The sequence below is a fragment of the Nansenia antarctica genome, assembly GCF_963989245.1.
Source record: "Nansenia antarctica genome assembly, chromosome: 4".
In the NCBI taxonomy this organism is placed as follows: Eukaryota; Metazoa; Chordata; class Actinopteri; order Argentiniformes; family Microstomatidae; genus Nansenia; species Nansenia antarctica.
Genome location: NC_137689.1, coordinates 65,622,854 through 65,634,586, shown reverse-complemented (window position 1 = coordinate 65,634,586; position 11,733 = coordinate 65,622,854). Strand labels below are relative to the sequence as shown.

At 43.2% G+C, this 11,733-nt stretch overlaps 1 pseudogene across 1 annotated transcript; it reads right to left on the bottom strand.

Moving 5' to 3' along the window:
• Positions 1-10,126: 10,126 nt before the first annotated feature.
• On the bottom strand, positions 10,127-11,016 carry LOC308156268 (annotated as a pseudogene). The gene has a single exon. The product of its transcript is annotated as an uncharacterized misc_RNA (transcript).
• Between the last annotated feature and the right edge of the window lie 717 nt (positions 11,017-11,733).

Genomic DNA, 11,733 nt, shown 5'->3' with positions numbered 1-11,733 from the left:
ATGCACCACTAGTGTCATTGAAAAAATATGCAGAACCTCAGTTACACTACCCTCTGAAATCCTTTCATTACCCTCCCCCAATGACATAATACAAGAGGCGACAAATGTAACATTTGTATTGATTATATATAAAGCAGATGCTAATCCAATTTGCATCATGTCATTATTATGTCAGACACATCCTAAAAGTATTTCAAAAACACGCACACACACATATATATACAGTAAGGGGGTCTATAGGCAATAGCCAATAAAGGCAGTTTCTGCTTTCAAGTAGAGATGCTCCGATCAGGGTTTTTGGTGCCGATCACCGATCACTGGAATCAGTGATCTGCCGATCCGATATCACCGATCACAGCGTCGAAAATGGCAATTGAAGCATTCTATTTATTGTGTAGCATTATTTATGTTTTTAATTATTCTTAACACCATTGACATTGTATATTAAGTATTTAAATGAAATTAGGAGATGAGAAAGTATCATGAATTGACGACCATCTGTTTTATTGAATTCACAACCACCTGTAGCTTACTTCAGGAAAAACAAATAAAATGTGAAAATAAAAATCATAATAACTAAAATGTACACTGTCACATCAACTGTGCAACATTCCACTCGAATGAGAGGAACTAGGGGCTCTTAGAGAACTTGGAGCTTATACAGTATACTGTAGCTTTCCTGAGGAACAATAAACATACCCAAACTAAACTGCAACATAAGCAGGCTATATCCAAATATAAAATACTGTTTCAAGTCAGTCAGTTTCAAGTCATATTTAGGAGGAGATAAGACAGCAAGTCAGCAATAATCAATAAAACAAAAAAACAAAACATTGCACCTAAGGAGATTTCAGACTCAAACCTTACTTCTGATTAAGCAGCATCACTGGCAGATTAGCCTTGAGAAATACAAGCATCTCAGCGTTTTTGGCACTCAGCCTGTTCCTCTTATCATCTAAAATGTCCTGCTGCTGAAAAGTCGCTCGCTATCTACACTTGTGCAAGGTGCAAAGAGGAAGACCTAAAACTCACGCGCTAATAGTTGTTGCTATGGGCCAAGTGACTTCCTGCTCGCGGGGTCACATGACGTCGCTGCACACTACCTACACTACGCTCGTGAAGTCGCGCTGGAACTCTGACCAGCACTCGTGGAACGCCTCTCGTCCAATCAAAGCACTCGGTCCCTTTATGACGTCGAGCCCAGTGTGCGCTTCGGCGCTCTCTGAGCGAATCGACGAACGCAGCAAATGCCGTATGATATTCGTGGTATTGAAAGACCTTGCGTGCGTTCCTCCCCGAGGTATTTCTTTTGAGCAGACATTACAAACGGCATATTTGTTGTCTCTTTCCGACACTGTGTAATATTTCCAGACTGGCGACGCCATTTTGTAAACTGATCGGTCGTGTTTGATCGGCCGTTTTGAGAACTCCGATCAAAACCGATCAAGGCCATATCGGCCGATACCGATCGGCGCCGATCAGATCGGAGCATCACTAGTTCAAAGCTACTGTTTTAGTGATTTGGCTCAAACTCTTCATGACATAAACTATCTAGCTGTTTTAGATACAGAAAAAGATAGCTAGCATAGAATAGACAAATACACTGCTGGCTAGTGTGTGAACGTCAGTGTGAATGTCACACAGCTAACTGTAGCTGCCTCCTCTCCTCTGCTGCCAGACAGACAGATGTGGTCACCTGGATCAGGATGCCAGACTACTGGAGACCACGGCTGGTAGGGACGATTTCATTATCCAGACAAGGTTGTAAGTTAAGTAGCTAGCTAACCATCTTACCAGGACAGACAGCGGGTCACAGCTGCACAGAGAACCAGGCTTCGCTCTTCTCCGTCCTCGTCTGGTCTGCTGGCGGCTCACCCGGGCTGGTCTGGGTCTGGCTGGGCTGGCGGGTCTCCCGAGGCGGAGTGGACCAGAGGAGGCTAGGCGAACCTACCGCTGTCTGCTGATGCACGAAACATTTAACATTTCGCTGCAAGTTGTTTCCGCTAAATATATTATCTTCTCAGAGTGACTCAATCGCAGGCCACGTTAAAAAGAAGTCACTTCAAGTTGGCGATTTGTCCTTAAAATAAAATGTACTTTGTGTTCTTTATAATGGCAGTTTGTAATGATCAAACGACGTCACCCCATTGTCAACGATACGTCTTGACGTCATTCCGAAGCGACTTTGTACAGCCGCTCATGCTTGAATCTGCTGTGTGTAAACATGTAACGGCCTCGTTCAGAAGTATGGTGAGAGCCAGTGGAGACTGAGCTACATGTAAAAGCACTGGTGAAGTGTGCGTGCTCTGCCGTATTTCTAATTTCTTTGACAGAGCAAGTGAAGAGAGATGCCACCTGGCTAGATATCATACTAGATATCATAATCTGTAACATGGGTATTCATCACAGTATATTTACAGTATAACAACCCACCCAAATTACAAACGGTACAATAGGGTATACAGGTATTTTGACAGGACATGCATATTTAAAGGTAAAAGGCCTGAATACGGAAATGTGGGAAAACTTTAATTAAATAAAAGCAATGGTATACAAGTATAGGAAATACACAAATAGGATTTGTATATTTCTATGAAAATAGTTTTTATACATTTACACGACAGAGGAATCCATAACATTGATCCATAACACTAAATCCATAACATTCTATGCTGCGCCCCGGGCCGATGTAAAAGTTGGATGGGGGGCGCATTATAAATAAAATTAACATTAACATTAACATTGGAATCCATAACACGTTACATTATATTTGCTGTATAAAACTCCTTATGAAAAATCTTCGATTTCAGTTTCAATTTCCTGGGAAGAGAAGCGAAAAGCCAACATTACAAAATAGCATGAAGACAATGGGGAAAGATTTACTACATTTTCTGGTTTTGTAACGCAGAGAAACTAAATATAAAATGTAAATGTAGAAAGTGGCAAACCTCCAATAGTGCAGCCTTGTCATAATTTTTCCGGTGTCTATAGATGCTCTGACACAGCAATGCATAAAGCTTCTCAAGTTGATACACCTCACACCCTTCAGTCTTTGAGACCACTCTTTGCAGCAATTCCTAAAACAAGGGAAAAGAAGAAACATCATTTTCAATTAAATAACCATAAAGCACACCTGGTGTGTCTGGCCTACCCTGCAGCAGACAGGTTGGCCCACCTTTAGTTTCCCATGATCCACCACCAGCGGTGGGGGTCTCTGGTCCACAATCTCCATGGCTTTGTCAACATGAGTTATCTGTTGCTGTAGAACCTGGTTCTTCAGGCCGCCGCGGGTACTGCGCCTTATTCCCTTCTCTAACAGAGAGAAGACACATGAGACCAAGGAGTGCGTACATAACATATGATACAGAAAGCACATAACGCTAACACTACTTGTTATATTACTTACATAATGTACATTGGTGTCAATGATGCACACTGTATTATTAATTAAATATTAAAAGTTAAATAAAAAAACAGAACATGTTGGGAGCTGAAGCTCTTGGCTACCACAGTAACCTGTAGGCCTACAGAAGACTTTGTTCCACTGATGTGAAGCATACAGACCTGCATTATCAGCCTCAACCTCAGGATCTACTCTCTCAGCAGGAGCAGTGTTCTCAGTGGTGGTGGAGGCCTGCCCCTGCCCCTGGTCTCCTCCACCAGTTGAGATGAGAGTGTTCTGTACGGCTTCCTCCACAAGATCCTTCTGGGTGGTGCCCTGGTCCTTCTGGGTGGTGCCCTGGTCCTTCTGGGTGGTGCCATGGTCCTTCTGGGTGGTGCCATGGTCCTTCTGGGTGGTGCCATGGTCCTTCTGGGTGGTGCCAGGGTCCTTCTGGGTGGTGCCAGGGTCTCCAGCCTCCATGGCCGGCTGGCTGCCCTGCTCCTCCGCCGTAGGCTGGCTGCCCAGTTCCATCTCCTCCAGTTCCTCCACACCCGACTCTGGAGCCTGGCTTGGTTCATCACAATCCTCACTCTCAACACCTTTCCCATCGTGGTCTTCCTCCTCCTCCTCCTCCTCCTCCTCTTCCCCTCCAGATTCTGCTACATTCGAGTTGTCTTTGGAGGCGTGCGGCGATGACCGTTTCCTTGCGGTGATGAGCCCATTGGACCACCGGCTTTTGCTTCTGCGCTTTTTCTTAGAGCAGTGGTTCCCAACCTTTTTTGTCTTGTGTACCCCTTGAGCTGTTTTGCCATGCCAGAAGTACCCCCTCACTCATGCGTGTTGATTATTTCCCCAAAAAATCAATTAAACTCTAACTTGCAAATATAACATTTATTACTGACACACAGAGAGCAAAACCTCTTCTCATGTCTCCAAAACTCTAAACACATTTTCTGCTTTACACACATTTTGCTATTCAAAATGGCACTTTTTAAATGCACTGAACACGGTTTTCTGCACACAACAATCTGACATAAAGTCACATGTTTGCCATTTCAAAACATTGCCATTCAAAATTAGACTACATGAGCTAATTGGCCAATACATGTGCCACCTGGCCACCTCAATGGTTAATTGTTACCACATGCCCACACACTCACTGAAAATAGAAAAATAAATAATAAATAATAATGAATTTGATTTGATATCTGTTTCTTTTCCCTTTCTCCTGCTCCTCTTTGGCTTCTGTCTGAGGTGCAGTGATGTCATCATTTTCTCATCCCAGAGTCTTGACTGATGGGGAGAGGAAACAGACAAGATGAGACAGGATAAAACTTATCACACACACACACACACACACACACACACACACACACACACACACACACACACACACACTTAAACTTCTTATCTAACTCTACTGATTATTAATGAAATCATTTGAACCACTCCCCTTTAATACATAGATATTTACACCATTGTGAAAAATAGACTCACCCAGTAGCAGTTGCAATTCTTTTTTTCATCAGTTGAGCTTTAATGAGACACTTGAGGTTGCTTCTCTTTTATAATCTTTGACAGTTCTGGAGGCAGTGTGGCAACAGCAGTCACCAGGCTGCTCTCCACACTCAGTCTGTTCCTTGGCTTGGTTTTGATGTGGGTCAAAGCTGAGAAGGTCACTTCACACATATATGTAGATCCAAAAGGCAAAAGTTCATTCAATGCACACTTTCCCAGCACTGGATATTCCTTTTCAACATCACACCAAAACTCTGTCAATGACTTGTCAGCATGTGCCATCTTCAACCCACGATCAGAGGACATGTCCATCAGATTTTCCTGCAGGCTTGCAGGAAGGCTGCTGCTGCTCCTGTCATTCACTCTGAATGGGTTCCTCACCCAGTCCAGTTTTTCTGACTTTGTTTCAATGTCATGAAAGTACTGGTTGAAGTCAGTGTCAAGTTTGGACAGATGTGCTTTAACTATTTTCACCACAGGACCTCTGTCAGCATCAGTGGTGGCGAGATGGCCATCAAGCAGTGGGAAACAGCTCACATCTCCATCCTTACATTTCCTCTCCCATAATTTAACCTTCTTTATGAATCCATTCACTTTGTCATACATGTTAAGGATGTGTGAGTACTTGCCCTGAAGTGAAAGGTTGAGCTCATTCAGCTTAGTGAAGACATCAGCAAGATATGCCAGCTGCGCAACCCACACTGCATCCTCAAACAGGGCTGCAAGAGGGTGGTCGTTTTCTGTCAGGAAAGCAAACACCTCGATGCGCAATTCATAGAGCCGCAGCAGCGTTTTGCCACGAGACAGCCAGCGAACGTCTGTGTGAAGCAGTAGCTGCTCATGCTCTGACCCGCTGTCATGACAAAGAGTTTGAAACAGTCTGTGGTTCATTGGCCGGGACTGAATGAAGTTAATCACCTTAACTGCGTCATCCATAACTGCACTTAACTCGGGGCTCATCCTTTTGCTGGCGAGTGCCTCCCGGTGAATAATACAGTGCATCCACTTAATTTCGGGGTTCACCTTCATCACACGCCCAAGCAGCCCACGCACCTTACCCGTCATTGCTGCCGCTCCATCGGTACAGATGTGACTGCAGGATTTCCACTCCAGATCGTTGTCTTTGAAGAAGCTGTCAATAATCAGAAATATTTCCTCGCCAGTTGTCTTTCCTGGCAGCGTCTTGCAAAACAAGATATGCTCATTTATGTCCGACTCTTCTTTATAACGCACAAAAGCCAGCAGCTGAGCCTCCCCACTAACGTCGGTCATTTCATCTAATTGCAAAGCGAACTGACCTGCTTGCTTCATTTTATCCACCACTTGTCCGACAATATTTATGGACATATCATCAATCCGACGGGAGACGGTATTGTTAGATAATGGTACCAACTTGAGCGCGTCAGCTGCTTTCTTGTCCAGCATAGTTTGAGCCAAAATCACAGCGGCAGGCAAAATCAGATCTTCGGCGATTGAATGTGGGGTTTTTGACTTAGCCACTAGTAATGAAACAGCATAGGACGCCTCCAGTGCTTTGCTTGACACACTTGCCGCTTTTTTCAGTGTAGCCTGACTTGACTTGAACTCTGACAGTTTTCGCTTGAAAAAGTCGTCAGTTTTACCAACAGTTGCTAGGTGTTTGGTGCTCTGGTGTCGCTGTAAATGGGATGGCTTCATTGAATTATTAGCCAGGACTTCGCCGCAGAAAAAGCACTGTGGCTGTGGTGGATCAGCCGATGTACATGTAAATCCCCACAAAACATATGTTTCCAAATAATAGCGGGGTCCTTTTTTTCTTTTTTTCTCTGATCTGACCGTCTGATCTGCCTCTGATCTGACCGTCTGATCTGCCTCTGAAGCTGGTCGTTTTAGCCATCTGTCCATCTTTGCGGTATACTGACAGGCCTAGCTGACGTGCGCGCGTAAATGAACGTAAATGAACGTGATTTAAATGTGACGTGACTACCACGTGTGTTACAGTCATCACCTGTCGGGGAGGAACTTAAGTTGCAGCGTACCATTTTAACAACAGGTTTATGAAACGACTATATTTAATTATTTTTTTGGAAAGGGAAATAAATTATAATTCCAAATCTTTCCACGTACCCCCTGCAATCCCCTCACGTACCCCTAGGGGTCCGCGTACCCCCGGTTGGGAACCACTGTCTTAGAGGACCCTGCAGGTAGAGTAGGGGTAAGGATTTTGATTGATTGAAAACTTTATTAGAAGCTTTGCAGAAGTAGGTACATGAAAGTACATATTACATACAAGGTCAACTAACAGGATAAAAACCCAAGAAAGCCACTGGCTTATTTCAATTGGGGTCCTTGATTCTCAATTCATCGTTACATGTAAGACAGACAAAAATGGCTGTGTTCGAAATGGCATACTAGCATACTCAATGAGTACTGCATATTCGTGTCTGTTTTTCACCAATATAGAGTGGTTGTACCATGCCAGTGACCTTTCCATTGGATTCCTGGTGTCAAAATGATATGAAAAAGTGGGTTAATTTGTCTTTGTAGGTTGTCTGGTTCAGGAGTTATGAAAATCAGTTTTCACCATGTGACATTAGTTGACCTTGGCATTATGACGAAATCTTAACTAGACACCATTAGGGTCTTAAAAAAACGTTACAATTTTTTTTTCATTCAGGTACATATTTCTCCTACTAGACTATAGCTGTTAATCAACAAGAGATGGCTTTGAAAATAGCAAGCTAAACATGACAATTGAACAATAACAAATGAAAGTGAAAATAAAAAATCAGTCTGACATCCATAATATCAATCAATACCATTCTTACTAGTTCAAACACAATGCCAGCCTAAAATAATGTACATGTGTGAGGGCATTATACACATTTTTAAATGTTTTATTATAAAGCACAATAGTGGTTAGGAAACTTTGCATACAAAATGTAAACCCTTTTTGGTTTTAGTTTAACAGGTCATGCAATGTAAACTTGTTTGAAACAGGAACAGATACAATCACGTTTTTCAAAACATGAAATGGCTATCAAGTGCAATAGGCCCCTCCCTCAACGAGGGCGAATCAGATCAGGCAACTGGCTTCCTTATTAACATTCCCTGTACTCACCAGGGTTCTAGTCGCACACAGAAATTATGCAAGTCACTCGGTTCAAGTTACTCATCATAGATTTCCTACAAATCTCCTGATAATAAAATCTGCTAACCAATGTGAAGCACGGCTAAGGGCCAATCCCAATTCACCCCTACGTCTTCGTTTTCACCGCTACGTCTTCGTTTTGCGCGTTCACATTTAGGGTAGGGGTGGCTCAAAAGCGAGTGGCACTCGAAAACGAGCCGTAGGGGTAGAAAAGGGAATCGGGATTGGGCCTTATAATACAGTATCTCTGAAGCAGCAGTGGGTTTACATAACCCTATATTGCATAATATACTGTAGTAGGGCCAGTCATCAAGAAAAATCCAAATCAATATACCGTATTTTCCGCCCTATAAGGCGCACTTAAAAGTCCCAAAAAAAAACCAAAAACGACAGTGCGCCTTATAACCCGGTGCGCCTTATATATGGATCAAAATTTAAAAATTACATGACCAATATTTTTTTTTTAATAATAATACAATGTTTCAGTACGACTGGTAAACTACAAAGCCGCACCGCTTGCAGCATTACGGTAATCAGTAAACGACGGCCGCCATCTTGGAATCTCCGCGAATGCTATGCTTGTGGTGGGTTAACATAATTCACCCCCGGAACTAATAGTTGGGAGTATTGTTCCGTACGGAGGGTTAAGTGGGTGGTACTGAGTTTTAGTTCCTGTTTTAAGTGTGTGATAACAACTGGTTCATCAAAGAAGACTAAACAGAGTTTCCGAGGGAACAAAGTGAGATTCTTGGTGCTTTCAACTTGAAGTTTTAAAGTACCCACTCGATATAATAAACAACAGTTTAACGATCACTAAACACTTATCATTTGTGTATTGGATTCATTATTCTCGTTTGCCGGAGGCTACCGGTAAGGGAGGGTTGATTTGTAAACATACTTTCGTTTTAGCTCGTGTTCAAAAGCAAGAACTGTGTGTTCATCTAGTTATGTGTAGTTATGTGTTTTTAGCATGTCGATGTTCTCCCAGTATGTTGTCATATTATTAAAATACAGTTTAGACCTTCGTAGCGATGTGTTTTGTTAGCTGTTAGCCGCTAGCAGCGTTCAAATACGCCTGTCGTGTTCAATCTTTCTCTGATTTGAATGTATGACACATCATTTGAAAGCTTACAATCTGTAGTTTAAGCATGTGTAAAAACTGAAAAAGTACGTTGCACATTTCACCAGGAGCTGTCACATATTGGTTGTTGGTTATAATTGTATAGCCTATTGGTTGTTTTCTGGTGTTGTTTTGCTCTGTTTGTAGTCTACTTGATGTATTTTTATCAGCTGTTAAATCACCACAGCGGTTAATCCACTAATAGAGATAATAGCAGATTGAAAATGCTTGTAGCTAACTACTCTATATCTCGTGGTTGCAGCTATTGCGAATTGCTATTCACGCGAGTCAGCTGTGAATCACCGCAGGTCCTTGACGCTTGTTGCAAAAATGGATGACGAACGGCTGATACTTGAGGTGGAAAAATATATTTTTTTGACAGTGGAGCAGGTAGAACGTTGATGGTGACAACGCTCAGGTGGAGCTTGGACAACGGGAAGTTGACACAACACCGATGGAGAGGTGACGCAACGCAGTAGGTGGAGCTTGGGCGTAACGCAACCCCAGTCAAACGTTTGACTGCAGTATCTATTCTATGCGCCTTATAAGCCGGTGCGCCTTATAAGCCGGTGCGCCTTGTATATGAAACATTTTCTAAAATAGGCCATTCATTGAAGGTGCGCCTTATACTCCGGTGCGCCTTATAGGGCGGAAAATACGGTAATCTGATGAATGAAAATTACTCTTTTGAATCTGCTTGGTTGAGATCTTTAGTGTCCATTCTAAAAAGTGGTCCATGCATAGAATTAGAATGGACATTTCAATGCTATAGGTCCAACACATAACAACAGTATTATCTGTTCATCCATCATCACCCTGAGTAACCAATTTATCAGTAGTTGCAAGCGTAATAAAAGTAGCATTTGGTCACTTGTTTAAGCCATAGCTTACAAAACAACATTGGGGCATTTCTTTAAATCTGTTACACTTAAACTTATTTGGCCTCAATCGTCTGCCATGTATACTTCAAAACGTCTCAGTTTTGATCATCAAATCTCCAATCGACATTATTTGATTTTGGAGAGGGTCCTCTCGGTAAGGCACTTTGGAACTTGCGTCGCAGAGCCTGAGTCATGATGGGGGTGAGGCCAGTGCCTGTCTCAATGTTCTCCTTATCAAGTGGAGTGCCACCTGGACTCCTGCAGAGACTGAGGCGGAGTTTGGGAGGCAGGCTGCCGTGGGGGCGTCTCAGAAGGACTTTCTGCAGGTCTGCTACAGTGACCAAAGGTGCTCGACTCTTGTCAGGAGACCTCTTTGCTTTAATACTGTTGGTAACAGTGACTTTTTTTAGTTTGACAGCCAGCAAATCACTGAGGGTCATGGCCTGAAGTCCGTCCTGCTTCTCCTTGGAGCTCTGTGAAGTATCTGAGGCCTTTTTGAAGATTAAGGGTTTCAGGACAGTGGTGAATGGAGGGGGAAGAGGAGGAGGAGGAGGAGGAGGTGGAGGAGGAGGAGGTGGTGGTGGTGCTGCAGGAGGTAGGATTGCAGGGAGAGGATCTCCACCGCCTGACGGAAGAGGGTGAGGAGGTAGAGGTGGGGGCATCAGATGGACTGAACTGCCAGCAGCTGTTCCATGGCTTCGACATGTGGTCTTAACCCCACCCCCTTCTAGCTGAAGAGTAGAATGCAGGACTCTCATCTCTCGCTGCAGCTCATCCATTTGTTTTTGGAGGGTCTTAATTTCCATGGCATAACCCCGCCAAAAGAACAAGGTATTCATGAATCTATCACACACTCTGTGGTTATTTGTGTGATGGGCTCTTGTGTTGCCAACGTCCTTCTGCTGGTCACAGCCCCCCGCCTGCTGCTGGCCCTCTTCTTCCTGCGCCGCAGAAAAGCTTTGCTTGGTCCCCATGCTCCAGCCATAAAATCGTAAAATATTAAATATGTTTTTTTTAAAGAGAACTTCCTTAAAACAGGAGATCAGAAGGACCTCAGTTTTATGAGTATCATCTACTCATCACCAATAGTTACTCTGATACAGGACTAATGTTACCTAGCTGCTATAGCTAACCCAACCCTGCTACAAGACCCAACAACACAACTCTGATACAGGACTAATGTTACCTAGCTGTAGGGCTGTTACGATTAGTCGACGTCATCGGCTACGTCAATACGTCGGTTTGCGTAATATGCGTCGGTTAGTCGTAAATAAACAAAATGGCGATTTTTTATTTGTTTTTATTTTTTTTACCTTTATTTTAAAACTGTAGCTAGTGGTTTGGGGTGTTTGGGGTTTGGGGTGTTTGTCAGAGTGTTCTAGAACATGTCACAGTGTTCTATAGAGCGTGTCAGTGTTCTAGAACATGTCAGAGTGTTCTATAGAGCGTGTCAGTGTTCTAGAACATGTCAGAGTGTTCTATAGAGCGTGTCAGTGTTCTAGAACATGTCAGAGTGTTCTATAGAGCGTGTCAGTGTTCTAGAACATGTCAGAGTGTTCTATAGAGCGTGTCAGTGTTCTAGAACATGTCAGAGTGTTCTATAGAGCGTGTCAGTGTTCTAGAACATGTCACAGTGTTCTATAGAGCGTGTCAGTGTTCTAGAACATGTCACAGTGTTCTATAGAGCGTGTCAGTGTTCTAG